A 12,904-nucleotide genomic window follows, 5' to 3' on the forward strand; every position below is an offset into this window, starting at 1 on the left:
CAGATCAAGAACTTGTTCATGACTATCTTCTTTGACGGCATCACCGTACAGATCCTAATGGAAGGTACAGACAATCCAGTATAAGGTTGTTGAGGAATGTAAACTCTGCTGTGTTCATCCTGGTGGTCCTGTTGATGCTGATGTGACTCTCGTTCTGTTCTGAACCGGTCCAGGATCTACTGGATCACCTCCAACAGGTCTGTGTGAAGACTCCAGCAGTGAAGCGAGGCTCCCTGGCTGCAGCTCCACGAGGTAAGAGCTCCTCACTGACTGCTGCTCTGCTGCTGCTGGATGAATGGACTGCAGAGAAACTCTGGATGAACGAGCAAACAGTCCTGACCTTGTTGTGTGTCGCCCCCCAGCTGTGTTCCACAGTATGACTACGCTGAAGATAAGATCTGCCCCAACAACACAGACAGGTGAGCACATCCAACCAGAAACACCTGTCTGTGTTCTCACTGGCTGTTAGTTCTAGATGAGCAGCACACATGGACTATGACCGCCCCAAACATTGTTGTTTTACTGTATTTGTGTTTGATGCTTTTTAATAATGACTGATTTCATACATTACATTTTGTTCAGCGCTTCGGTCAATGAACTTTAAAAAACTGACTTGACTTGATTTATCACCTCCCAGCTGCTTCCACCTGAACAAGGCACCCTTCACCTCCTGTGACATCAACCCAAATCCCTACTTTGAAGCCTGCACAGACACTTTGTCCAGGTATCCTGCAGTGGACGGCCTCAAGTGTCAGTTCCTGGAGGCCTACGCCAGAGCCTGCAGCCTGAAGTCCAACATCACACTGAAGGGCTGGAGGTCCAAGACTGAGTGTCGTAAGTCCTGCTTCATTCAGCGTTCTTCGTTGTCAATCTCATCACATGTGGTACATGAGGTGGAACAAAACTGTGTACACTGGGTCCCAGTTACATCCAACAATAGCAAAAATATAAAGTGTAAAAAGCAAAATGTTTCAGCACAAAACAAAAGAAACTGTCCAGATGACCTGACTGAAAAATGTTGGATTGTATACCTGAATTATTGAGCATGGACTTTGTTTGAGCTCCAAGCTCATAGAAGAGAATAAATGCACATTTATAATGATCTCTCCCTCCTCATTTTCAGCTCAGCTCTTGCTTCATTCAGTTTCCATCACTGAGAAAAAAAGGTTTGCTCAATCAACCAGGTAGATAACAACAAAAAATGTTAAATCATGTCACCTGGACCAGTTTCTTTAAGTGACACTGTCCAGATGACATGGTTTAACCTTTTTGTTGTCACTGAGGAACTATATGTCCAAACCGAGTAAACCAACACACATCAGCCCCATTTTTTAAACCTGGACACAGCTGACAACACTAGAAACATTTCCTACCATGAATAAACGTGTATCACAGCAAGGATCAGCCCAGTTCAAACTAAACAAATCGGTGCACACATATCAGAGGAGAGCCGCCCGTCGGTGGTGACAAGCTGCGCTGATGCAATGCTCTTCTTCTTCTTCTGTTTTAAAGGTGCGCCTGACTCTTCTTCAGTCTGTAATGACAACAACAGTGCGACCAGCATAATAACTTTTGTTGCGCGCAATATACTCTTGCGCGCTTTCTGCCCAGCTACTATAATAAGAGTGTACACGTAACATTTTTTTCTCATTCATGAAACGCTAAAATCTGGAACATTTCCAGGGACAGCTTTAGCCTGAGACAGGCCGTCCAAAATGGGGACTGTCCCCGGAAATCAGGGATGTCTGGTCATCCTAACTAATAGTGCAAAACAATACACTAAACAGCAGCAGCACGAGTCTCGTAGGTTTGGTTCGGCTGCAATGTACATGCTTAATGTGAGCACTAACATAAACTATACCAGAATCAGAATCAGAATAAACTTTATTATCATTGCACCGAGATACAACGAGAACATGTACGTACAGTTGTCCAAAAGATGGACGGAGCGCATGAAGCTGCAACTATGAAAGTGTGACCCTCTTATTCTTATTCAGAACAATATTTTGCTTAGATAAGAAAAGGAAAGAAAACATGAGGAGAGACGGTATAAAAAAAAAGATCTCTCACACCGTGTCCTAGACAGGGCACAATTTGAGGCATCAAACAAACCTCCACAGCAAAGCAACATAAACAGACGTTACACATGAACATATAGGCCGTGAAGATGTTGAAGTTTTAAGGGAAAGTCGTAGCATAGTCCAGAGCCCCCCCTCAGCCATTGTCCAGATAAGAGGTGACGTTCATCTTCAGCTCAGTTCAGGTTCTGTTACATGTCCATGGGGGAGGGAGGGGTGAGGAAACAGTCAAAGCATCTTTGTTGGTTTCTGAACATTCCAGGAGGAGTTGAGATAAGTCCGGCATCAAGGCCACAGTTTGGGTCAGGCAGAACTCGTGAATTGTTGTTTCTGCCTTTAAAGTCTCGCTGGTACATATTCTCTGATGGAAACTCCAAAACAGCCGAATTGATCCTTTACTCCAAAGTCGAGCTCACAGCTTCTCCAAGATAATTCCCACCGTTCATGGGTGCTGCTAGAGAGTTCACAGTCCTGATAACAGCTGCTCCAACTCTGACGTAATTGCACATAACTCAGTCGGACTGCTGCCAAGCTTTGACACATCCACACAAATCTGTAGACAATCCAGATTTCACCAGCCAAACAGCAAAAACCAGTTGTCATCACGAATCCAACTGGTTTCCGTTAAGGGTCCTCCTTACCCTGACTCCTGTCGGGAGAAGTTGATCAATTTTCTTGTGATACCAGTTAATCAAATCCTTTGAATTAGGAAGGTATGCAGGAAAAAAGAGGCTCTTTAAGGGTTCACAAGACGAAAGAGTGCAAGCGGGGTGGGGTGGGGGTGGGGGGTGGGGAGACGGAGCAGAGGGAGACATGTCTGTCTTCACCGGAGCACAGAAGGAAAAAAAATACTAAAAGCCCAAGACTAAGACTAAACTATACTAACATAAACTGGGATTTAATCAAGCATGCAGTTAGCTGCATGATACTATTAGTAGTGAGGTTTCTCTTAGCAACATGGTCCAGTTGGCACCATGATACTGTTAGTGGCGTGGTCTTGTTAGCAGCATTAACAGGTCTTGTTAGCAGGTCACTTCAGCAGGAAGATGATAATAAGGACCGCAGCAGCCTCCCAGACTGCCCTCCAGAAATGGGTCTGGCAGACGGAGAACATCCATGATTCCCCCGCAGAACCAAGTGGTTCTGCAGTGTTCAGTCCGATCAGGTAGACAGAGGATCTTTTTAGCAGCATTAGCAGGTCTAGTCAGCAGGTCCCATCAGCAGCCCGATGGTAACAATGACCGCAACAGCTGCCCTCCCAGACAGCCCTTCAGAACTGGGTCCGGCAGATGGAGAACATCCAAGATTTCCCCGCGGAACTGAACAGATCTGTAGAGTTTGGTCCATGCAGGCAGACAGAGGATCATGGAGACAGCCACCATGACAGGCCTGAGCTCAAGGCTAGAAAGACTGAAGCACAATGGCACGATGGCAAGGCAGCGACACTGAAAACTCCACAAGTGTGTCGCGATCATACCCGTACCATGGATGTGCTTGTAGGTGCAAAAAAATGTTAAAACAAAAACAACAGGAACAAAAAAAGATCGAGTTCACTGGGAGCCTGTGAAGCTATGGCTCAGATAAACACGGCCATCTTGGCACATTTGCATAAAACCTGAAGATGATCATTCCTTCACTGGTGCTCGGCACACCTACACGCATGTCTGAGTCCACATGTGAAGGAGAAACGAACACAGAATGACAGGTCCAGATGTAGGTGCAGGTGTACCCCCTATTGGAAGAAAGACAAAAACACACGTGAAGGATAGAAAAAATTACAAATACAAAACAGCTAGAGTAGAGCAGACAGTAAAGACAGCAGCAGAGTGAAGAAACGTGTTCAGTTTGTCTTCCAGCAGTTTAAGCCTATAATTCAGGTCAAATTCAATTAAAAAACTTTATTTATCCCAAGGGGGGCAATTAAAAGAGGCACACAGAGCATATATAAAAATAAGTACAAGATACAAATACATAAATAGAAGAAAGCGCAATAGGTATTAGCAAGGTGTAAATGTGCAATGAAGTAAGTCCTTTTTACAACTAAAGTCCTGTGGAAAGGAACGATGTATGCGTGCGTGTATGTGTATGAAGGGTGGACATATTGTGATTTGGGAGAGGAGATGTTATCAGGTCTCTCTTGTAAATGAGTCCTCGAGGCTCAATGGGATTTACCTGTATAAATAAAGGTTGATTGATTGATGTAAATCTGTATATGTATGAATATTAAGAAGCACAACCATTTGTTTAATAGCTGGACAGCCCTGGGCTCAAAGGTAGCAGCATAAAGAAGAGATAGCTCAGGAACCCCAAGCCAAACCTAACTATAGGATTTATCAAAAAGAAAAGTCTTAATCCCAGTCTTAAACTGGACAATGTGTCAGTCTCACGGACAGAAACTGGAAGTTGGTTCCACAAGAGAGGAGCCTGAGAACTGAAAGATCTTCCTCCCATTTTTCTTTTGGAAACTCTAGGAACCACAAGTAAACCTGTAGCCCGAGAGTGAAGTGCTCTGTTAGTAAAATATGGAACAATAAGCTCTGTAATATAAGATGGAGCTAGGTTGTTGAGGGCTTTGTAGGTTAGAAGTAAGATTTTGAATTCTATTCTGGATTTGACAGGGAGCCAATGGAGAGAAGCTAAAACTGGAGAGATATGATCTCTCCCAGTAACTCCAGTTCAGACTCTGGCAGCAGCATTTTGGATCAACTGAAGACGTTTTAAAGAAGTATTTGGACACCCAGATAATAAACCATTGCAATAGTCCAGTCTAGACGTGACAAATGCATGGACCAGTTTTTCTGCATCATCTTTAGATCAGATGTTTCTAATGTTAGTGATATTACGCAGGTGGAAGAAGGAGGTTCTAGTAACGTTTTTAATGTGGGGGATAAAAGACGTGTCCTGATCAAAAATAACACCAAGATTTTTAACATTAGAGCTGGAGGACAGATTAATGCATCTAAGGAGGGAGAAAGACTGAAACATTCATTCCTAAGGTGCTCAGGTCCAAAAATCAAAACCTCAGTCTTGTCTGTTCAACAGGAGAAAATTAAGGGTCATCCAGGTTTTTATGTCTTTAAGACATGCTTGTAGTCTAAGTAGCTGATTGGATTCATTGGGTTTAATGGACAAATATAATTGTGTATCATCAGCATAACAATGAAAATTTATCCCATGCTGTTTAATAACTTTACCTAATGGAAGCATATAAAGTAAAGAGTATTGGTCCAAGCACTGAGCCCTGAGGAACTCCATGACTAACTTTGGTGTATGAAGAAGATTCATTATTTACATTTACAAACTGGAATCTATCAGATAATATGATTTAAACCATTTTAGAGCTGTTCCTGTAATCCCAACATCATATTCAAGCCTCTGTAGTAAAATATTGTGATCAACTGTATCAAATGCAGCACTGAGGTCTAACAGGACCAGTAGAGACACAAGTCCATTGTCTGAGGCCATGAGAATATCATTAGTTACTTTTACTAGTGCTGTTTCTGTGCTATGATGAGCTCTAAACCCTGACTGAAACTCTTCAAACAGATTATTTCTTTGTAGATGTTCACACAACTGACCTGCAACTATTTTCTCTAGAATTTTTGGAATGAAAGTTAGATTAGATATAGATCTATAGTTGGCCAGAATTTCTGAATCAAGATCAGACTTCTTAAGTAAAGGTTTAATTACAGCAACCTTAAAGCTCTGTGGTACATAACCAATCATTAGAGATAAATTGAGCAGATTCAAAATGTGGACATTAATTAGGGGGAATACCTCTTTAAACAGTCTGGTTGGGATGGGATCTAGCAGGCATGTGGATGGTTTGGATGAAGCTATTATTTTTGACAATTCAGAGCTCAACAGGACAAAAACGGTTCAAACATAAATCAGGTTTTAGTGACATTTTTAAAGTTGTCTCATCTGACACAGAACCAGAAGTGATAGTAGGAATGTTGGTGTGATTTTTTTTCCCCTAACTGAAACTATTTTATTTACAAATAATACATTTACAAAATACAATCTCATGAAGTCATCACTGCTTATAGTTGTAGGAATGCATGAATCAACAAAGATGGGACTTTTCATTAGTTTAGCTACGGTACTGAAAAGGAACCTGGGGTTATTTTTATTCTCATACTTTGAAGACAAATATTTTAAAGTTCTAGCTTTACAGAAATCTTTCTTATATGTTAGCAGGCAAATCCTCCAAGTTAAATAAAATTATTCTGTTAGTGGAGCACCATTTTCTTTTCAGTTTTCTAGATGCTGCTTTAAAGTACGTAACTCAGAATTCCACCAAGGAGCCAGTTTCCTCTGATTGATTACTTTCTTTTTCAACGGAGCAATTTTATCAAGCGAAGTTTGCAAAGAAGTTGTAAATTATCAACAAGATCATCTAAGTCACTGCTCTGTACTGCATTGCTCTGTAAGACAGGAAATTATCAATGGAAGAGATTATTTAAATGTAGTTACAGCATTCTCTGATAAACACATACATCCACCTTCATGAATAACTTTCTACTTGACAGTGCTCATGTTTTCAGAGTAACATACCAGTGTGTTCCTCTGCAGACCACCATGCAGCCTCCTGTTACAACACAACCTGCAGCGATCATGAGTTCTGTGCTGAGAAGTCGTATGGAGAAACTCGGTGCTTCTGTCGGGCCAATTTTGCCTGCGAACTCAAGAACAGTTTTGCTTATGGTAAGACAGTGGTGGCAACAGCACGACATCAGGGCTGAATTATTGGAGGAAAACTTCTAACTGTGATTTTTCTCTCAACATTGTGACGTTCAGGTCATCCACCGGTCTGCAAGAAGCACCATGCTTCTCTAACTTTGTACAACTGTCTCTTGGAGGAACAAGACATTGACTACACTGTCTTACACCTCAACAACCCGACCTGCAGAGGTCGTTTTAACGAGGCAGACCATACGGTGACTTTCACCTTCAAAAGTGACACCTGTGGAACAAAGATCATAGTGAGTGGTCTTCATCAGAGCTTTATTCTGTAGAAGCAGCCAAATGTCCTCCAGCTCACAGCTGAACTTCTGTTCTCTACGTTAGGATCTTTTGTTGTTATGTCCTCAATCCTGTCAACTGAGTTAAATGACCCATTTAGTAACAAGGGTTCTTATATTTCACTTGGCAGAACAACGGCAGCAGCATCATCTACCAGAACACCATCATGAACCAGAACGTCACTGATGTCATCACCCGTCAGAAGGTGGTCATGATCGACTTTTCCTGCTACCAAACCCAGCCGGACATCCTGACTAAAGCCTTCCACGTCATGGATAGGTGTGTGTGCTTGCTTTACTTCTTTTAAAATTGTTGTTTGGAACAACGTTTTAGATGTCGTCCTTGTAGTCCTGTCTGTAGTTAGTTATCGGTGTAATGACATTCAAAATGAGAGGAAGTTTTGGACCTGCATGTTCAAGTTGTGTTTACCATGGACAATGCATTTCAAGTTGATTAGTTAAACATTTAGGGATACCCTCAAGTCTAAAAGATGTAAAGACTGGATGTGTTACAAGTTTGATGACTTTATACCGAACTGACCAGTGTTGAAATGAAAAATTTGTTGTGACGTCAAACTTCCTTAAGGCCATCGTTTCTGCCTCCTCAGTTGTGAACATTGTGGCCAAATTAGAAAGATCCTCTGTGTTTGTTACACCACCTGAAAAATAAATCCTCTAAGTTGGTCAGCAATTCCCCACCCAATGAATCGCAGTCCGGGACTGTCTTTGTGGCTAAATATATATTTGTGTGTTTAACAACAACCTTTTTGTCCTGTCTGCAGCCCATATACAGAGGTCATCGTACCAGGACCTTGGAATTACACTCTGAGCATAAGGGCCTACATTGATGATGGTTGCAACAAACTTGTGGACTCGGATACTCCAATATGGCTGAACCAACAGGTCTGGGTGAAACTGGTCACTAAGTGGCTGGATGGAGACGTGGTTGCCCTGGTGACCGACCACTGCTGGGCGACCGACGAGCCATCACCCACAGCCGAACGGAGACACGACCTGATCGTTGATGGGTGAGTCTGCTCCCAGTGATTCATTCATCAGTGGGCTTTCTGGTGTGATTACTGAATGAAGGCTGTTTCCTGTTTGTGAGCAGCTGTCCTGCAGACCCAACGGTGATGATGAGGGAAAACGGGCAGGAAACCTTCAACTCCTTTGCCTTCAACATGTTTGAATTCTCTGGGGGCTCGGATCAAATCTACCTGCACTGCCAAGTTCACCTGTGTGTGAAGACCGACAACAACAACCACTGTGCACCGGTACAAGACCAGATGTTTGCTCTCAGCAGCTTCAGTTCATATACAAGGATCAGTATTTGTCCTCTGAAGTCTGGACTTTATTTCTGTCTCTTTGTTTTCCAGATGTGTCCCGGTAAACGAAGACGTAGATCTGTCAGGTCTCGTTATGAGACTCCTGGCTTGATCAGCATGGGCTGGACTAGTTAGGTAAGACACAGCTCTGCTGCTTCAGGTCCTTTTTATTCTGATAAATGTGCATTTTGTCTCATTTGTTTCATGTAAAGTTTATTTTCACAGCAATTTAACGTGGTGGTCAGAAATTTAAAAACGCTCATCATGGTCATTAAAGTTATTTTGGTTTTAAACTTTTAATAATTACTTGAAACCATTCTTCATCCAGGATAGGACATTTGTACAAACTACAACTTCAGACTTTCATGACTGAAATGAGTGCACAATTTTCCTGATCTACGCCATGTCAAAATCAGACTTTTAACAAATGTCACATGGGCCTTTTTGTCCCCATCAACAAGCTTCTGGCACAATTTTTGAGCACACTTCTTCTTGGTCGTGTTCATTTCAGATGATTGGTTCTCTGGTTCAGACCTGTTCTTCAAGCCACAAGTTTTCATTCAGGTTGAGGTCAAAGCTACGGGAAGGTCAAAAGGTTCCAGGTAGATAAATCATGAAAAAAGGTTAAATCGGGTCATCTGGACAGTTTCTTTTTAGGAGAAATGTTTTGTCTTTCATCTGAAAGACTTTCTTCAGTCTGAGGCGTGCCACAAAGAACTGTCTTATAAAACCTTTTTCTGAACCATTTTGGCCAGGTGTCCTCAGGCTGTTTCTGTGAGTATCTAGTTGTCCACCAGGCCTAAAACATTTGATTTTTATGCACCAATGACCAGTTGTTTTGGACGGATCTTCCCCTTTTTCTCACGTGTAAAACCAGTTTCTGGGATTTCCATTTCATCTTGTTGGCTCCAACTGTATCCAAGATTCAACCATCCAGCTGTTAACTTGAAGCAGCCCTCTTCCTTGATTCCATCTTCTTTGCGCAAGTCATTAGTACCATAGGATGATGCCACCACCACCATGCCTGACAGTTTGTTCAGTGTTCTTAGGTCTGAGAGCCTTATCTCGACTCCTCCATTCATCCTTTTCTCATTGTGTCCAAACAGCTCAATCTTTGTCTCTACTTCTGAGCATACATTTGCCCCAGGAAACATTTTTTCTTATCCAGGTGGACCACTGCAGGGTTCAGTCTATCTTGAAGGTGTGGCTTTTGGAGGTGGAGCTTCTCTCTATCCTTACAGTTTGAGCCGATGTAAAGCTGGCCTCACTGTAGACAGGACTCTGGAGTTCTAGCAGTTCATGGCAGGTTGGCTGATGGTGGTTCCTGGGTTGTTCCTGAACGTCCAAACCAGTTCCATCTAACAGTCACAGAGGAGAGTTGGTTGATCCAAAAAGTGCTGTCCAATAAATAATTTTGATACTGGCAAAGAGAATCTACCAGATGCATTCATGATGAGAATGAGTATGAGAAATGCATCAGCTTTAGTCTTGTAAAAATTAAGGAAAACATGCTATAACTTTCAGTATCACTTATTAAGAGGCTCATTGGGACTAACCTCTGTAAATAAAGGTTGAATGAATGAAAATGTAAAGATTTGCATCTTTGGATTGATATATTGATACGACTTTGATGCAGTGTGAAATAGAGAAAAGTCAGAATAAATTCAAACTGGTGCACTTTTTTTTGTTTAATCCCTGAAGCTGTATGTTGTTGAATCATTCCAACCTGGAAAAAGAATGGTCCAAATGCATCGTTAAAAGTGCAAACTAAAATCTGTGACGTTTATGTTCACAAAGAGTGGATGGAAAGTTGGAACTAAACTTCCTTTTTATTCATCCTATTATGTAAAATCTTTGTGATGGAGGCTAAAAGACATTTTACAACAAAATCACTCATTCAAACTGAACTCTGGTTTAACATTAACTGAAACATCTTAAGCTACAGCGTGCGCTCTCAGGACATCATTACCTGCAGTGTTCCCTCAGTGAGGACTGAACTAGACTAAAGGACCTTCTCCTACTCTGCTCCTGTTTCCTGGAACATCTTGTAAAAAGAGCTGAAACTCTCGACCTTTGACCTCTCTAAGTGTCTTTAAGAATTTGTTAAGTTCATGGCAAAAAACAACGCAGACATGTTCCTGCTTTTAGTATTTTACATTGCTTATAATGTCGCTCTTTTTGTTTTGTTTTTAAATATAATTTTCTTTCATTTGTTCCTCTCAATTCAGAAGTTTTCTTTTATGATTGTCTACTGTTGTCTTTCCATTCAACCTTTATTTCCACAGTTAGTCCCACTGAGCCTCGGGGACTCATTTACAAGAGACACCTGATTTTAACAAAGAGTGGTGACAACAATGGACAACAAAGGCGTATTGTTTTTGTACTATTAGTGCTTAGTGTATTCTAAGTTTAGCATATTTCTTAGTTCTTATCTTAGATTTTATTACCGTTTTTATTTTACAAGTTGTACGTTTGTTGGATGCAACTGGGACCCTGTGTACACAATTTCATTGTCATCACATGTGCCACGTGGTGCGAACGACAATTAAAAAAACTTGACTTTACTAGGTAAGATGTCATGGTCCACTGTTGTCATCATTCTTTGCTAAAACCAGTTCTCTCTTGTAAAAGAGTCCCCCAGGCTCACTGGGACTAACCTGTAGAAATAAAGGTTGAATGACTGAAGATGGGAACAGCTCCTTCATAGCCTGACAGTCAAGACTCAGGGCTGAGGTACTGACGTCAGTTGAGCATTAAAGATGAAGTTAGAGGTGTTTGACAGATACAGCAGGAGTCCTTTTCAGACCAGTTCAGTTAAATTTTGTTCCTGTTGTCTTCTCAGGTGGTCTCCATGGTGACCAGACTGATTGACAGGCTGCTGACCTCCATGATGATCCTTGAGTTTTGACTGGTCCTGATTCAGAGCCAGATTGTGTTTTACTTTTTATTGGAGCATGGCGATGTTTAATCAGGGTGACAATGTTTCAAGGTGTTATAATCTAAATTTCATTCTTGCAGCTGTAATTTTTACAATCTGTTTGTGATTTAAAGTTATTTAAAGTTTTGTAGTAAGTTCCTTTATGTTTGAATGTTATGTTGAACTTTTCTTGATATTTATTGTTTAAATTCTGTTTTTCAATCAGCTCTTAGGAGCATAAAAAAATGTTGCAAAATTAAAGTATTTATTTCATTCATGTATGCATGGACATTGTTATATACAGTAAGAAAACTTTATTTATATATCACTTTTCATAGAAAAAATCACAAAGTGCTTTACAAAAATAAAAAAACACAGGCTTAAAATAAAACAAGAACAACAACAGCTGATAAAAACAGTAAGAACTATCACGATCTTCTGGTTTTAGAACCATGGGCAGGTAGGCAAGCGAGGGAGGAGTTTAAAATAAAAATGATTTATTTATTTCCTGATGCATGATCAATAATCCAGGTATAATAATCTAAAAAAGTTCAATCTGGTCCTCTGGACATTCAAAAAAAACAAAAAACAAAACAAAGCAAAAAAATATAGAAACGTTTCGTCTCTCATCCTGAGGACTTCCTCAGTCTGAGGTGCTGTTTTCAGCTCAGTCTCTTAAATAGCACCTTCTCAGAGTGGATCAACCAGTTTGCTGCTGACAACCAGAACCAGCTGATCACATGGTCAAGAAGGACCATCAGCCTAACAATGGATCATTAGCACCTGATGGCTGTTTACTGTTCACAGAGGGCTGAGTGATACTAGCAATCACAGCATTGTAAGAGGGGGACAGTTGAACCCGGAGGCTCCACCCCTGTTTAATGATGGACGGTTTCTTTTCACAAAGATGGCCTCCTTTACTCCTCTCTCAAACCATCGTTCCTCTCTGTCCAGGATGTGAACATCTTCATCCCTGAAAGAGTGACCTCTGGCCTGACAAACCCACACACACAGACCAGTATTTGCAGTTTGACTCCCATCACCCTTTGGAGCACAAGTTAGGAGTCATCAGGACTCTGTACCACAGAGCAGACAGCGTCCCCACTAACTCAGGAGCCAGGCAGAAGGAGAAATCCCACACAAGACAGGCTCTAGAGCAATGTGGATATCCTAACTGGGCCTTCCTGAAAGAAGAGAAGAAACCCAAACAGGACTCCAGTCAGCCATCAGGTGAAAAGGAGGAACCCAGACCCAGACCAGTGGTCATTCCATATGTTGAGGGAGTATCAGAGAAACTGAGACGTTTATTTTCTAAACATAACGTCCCAGTGGCTTTTAAACCCCAAAATACATTAAAGACTGGTTCATCCCAAAGATCCAGTCCCCCGGCACAAACAGAGTAATGTTGTGTATGCTGTTCAGTGTCAGGAGGGTGATCAGTCTTACATCGGGGAAACTAAACAGCCACTGGCCAAAAGGATGGACCAGCACAGAAGATCAACATCATCAGGCCAGGACTCTGCGGTCTACACTCATCTCCAGGCCAGAGGTCACTCTTTC

This window comes from Nematolebias whitei, chromosome 1 (assembly GCF_014905685.2).
Source record: "Nematolebias whitei isolate Nwh7 chromosome 1, NemWhi1, whole genome shotgun sequence".
Lineage (NCBI taxonomy): Eukaryota > Metazoa > Chordata > Actinopteri > Cyprinodontiformes > Rivulidae > Nematolebias > Nematolebias whitei.